The sequence below is a fragment of the Scylla paramamosain genome, chromosome 25 (genome assembly GCF_035594125.1).
Source record: "Scylla paramamosain isolate STU-SP2022 chromosome 25, ASM3559412v1, whole genome shotgun sequence".
Taxonomy (NCBI): Eukaryota; Metazoa; Arthropoda; class Malacostraca; order Decapoda; family Portunidae; genus Scylla; species Scylla paramamosain.
Window position 1 is genome coordinate 3,182,501 of NC_087175.1, and position 2,500 is coordinate 3,185,000.

General features: G+C 44.2%; 1 protein-coding gene across 2 annotated transcripts in view; it reads left to right on the forward strand.

The window, feature by feature from the left end:
- Nucleotides 1-2,500, forward strand: part of LOC135113097 (uncharacterized) — a 115,592-nt gene that overhangs the window by 43,606 nt on the left and 69,486 nt on the right. The window lies entirely within an intron of this gene.

The window sequence follows — 2,500 nt, forward strand, 5'->3', positions numbered from 1 at the left end:
CACAAAAAAATAGGAGGAGAAAGAATCAGAGAATAGAACGAAAGATGAAGACGCAGAAGGAGGAGGAGGAGGAGGAGGAGGAGGAGGAGGAGGAGGAGGAGGAAGAGGAGGAGGAGAGGGAAAACGACCTGAGAGGAGAAGAAAAAAGCGAGGAAGAAAAATGCGAGAAAGTTCGGAGGAGGAAGAAAATAAGGAAGAGAAGAATGTGGTAGTGGAGGAGGAGGAGGAGGAGGAGGAGGAGGAGGAGGAGGAGGAGGAGGAGGAGGAGGAGGAGGAGGAGGAGAGGCAAGAGGTAGGTAAGCACTCAAGATTTTAGTGAATGAGTGAGAGATACAGACCTCAAGTGTGGGAGGAGGAGGAGGAGGAGGAGGAGGAGGAGGAGGAGGAGGAGGAGGAGGAGGAGGAGGAGGAGGAAAGATAGATGGAAGGTAAAGTCAGGAAGTCCAGGTAGTCGAGAGAGAGAGAGAGAGAGAGAGAGAGAGAGAGAGAGAGAGAGAGAGAGAGAGAGAGAGAGAGAGAGAGAGAGAGAGAGAGAGAGAGAGAGAGAGAGAATATTAATCGTAGTGCTTCTGCTTCTTCTTCTTATCATGAACATTATTATTATTATTATTATTATTATTATTATTATTATTATTATTATTATTATTACTTCTATTAATAAACTTCAAATTACACGATGCTTTCAGTTCAACACGTTCCTCTCTAATTTTCATGAAATATTCAAGAGCTATTTTTTTCTTTTTCACGTTTTCTTTCCTGTTTTTTGCAGCATTTCTAGTCTTCCAGCTTATATATTTGCAGTTTGAATAAATAAACAAGTACGGAATGTAGAAATTAGCATCATGCACTTGTAAAAAATATAAAATAAAATAAAGAAGAAAGAAAAAAAGAATTCGTGAAGTCATTTTCTTTTTGCATCCATTTTCTCGTTAGTTTTTATTAATATATCCTCATTTTATTTTATTTTGTTTTATTATTTCTATTTTAATTGATTTCCATTCACACGCTGCCAATAAGTCACTGTGTATTATTGCCAAGGAAAAAAAAATACCTGTAATATATCATCTATTATTATTTCCTATGTTGCTTTCACATATTGATATTGAAAGGCAAGGAAACACACACACACACACACACACACACACACACACACACACACACACACACACACACACACACACACACACACACACACACAGTTTCCCTTTACACAGCCATACAACACTCCCCCCTCCCTCCCTCAAGCCTATTTCACACATGTACACACACACACACACACACACACACACACACACACACACACACACACACACACACACACACACACACACACACACCAAAACCGCTTCCCATCGTTTACACACACAGAGGAACCCTTTCTCTCTCTCTCTCTCTCTCTCTCTCTCTCTCTCTCTCTCTCTCTCTCTCTCTCTCTCTCTCTCTCTCTCTCTCTCTCTCTCTCTCTCTCTCACAATCCTGCTGCCGAGCGTATAGTGTTACGTTACGGTGTGTGTGTGTGTGTGTGTGTGTGTGTGTGTGTGTGTGTGTGTGTGTGTGTGTGTGTGTGTGTGTGTGTGTACATGTGTGAAATAGGCTTGAGGGAGGGAGGGGGGAGTGTTGTATGGCTGTGTAAAGGGAAACTGTGTGTGTGTGTGTGTGTGTGTGTGTGTGTGTGTGTGTGTGTACGTTGCTATTGTTGAGGATTTAGTCGATTTTTTCCCCCTAGCAAATTCTTTCCCATGTTTTCCGCACCTTATTTTTTCCTCCTTTTCACGTGGAATTCCCTCTCTCTCTCTCTCTCTCTCTCTCTCTCTCTCTCTCTCTCTCTCTCTCTCTCTCTCTCTCTCTCTCTCTCTCTCTCTCTCTCTCTTTCCTCTGCTTCGTTTTCTCTGTGGTTTCCATGTTCCTTTACAATTTCCTCCTTTTAATTTCCTCCTCCTCCTCCTCCTCCTCCTCCTCTTGGTCTTCATTTTCCTTCCTTTATCCTCTCCTTCATTTTTCCTTTTCTCTTTCATTTCTTCTTGGTCATCTTTCTTTTTCTCTCTTCATTCTTCTATTTCCGCACTTCATTTTTCCTTCCCCTAAATCTCTCTCTCTCTCTCTCTCTCTCTCTCTCTCTCTCTCTCTCTCTCTCTCTCTCTCTCTCTCTCTCTCTCTCTCTCTCTCTAGCTAGTGTACTTCCTTCCTTCCTTCCTTCCTTCCTTCCCTCACTTCTTCCTCCCTTCCCACAAACTGACCCCATCTTACCTCCCTCCTCCTCCTCCTCCTCCACCTCCTATTCTTCCTCCTCCTCCTCCTCTTCCACAAACATCCTTCTCATACTCTTCCTTCACCGCACGATGGCTTGGTCTTCCACACTGCCTCCTCCTCCTTCTCCTCCTCCTCCTCCTCCTCCTCCTCCTCCTCCTCCTCCTCCTCCTCCTCCTCCTCCTCCTCCTCCTCTTCCTCCTCCTCCTCCTCCTCCTCGGTTACCTGTAAGTGGGGCATCCTTCACTAAGGC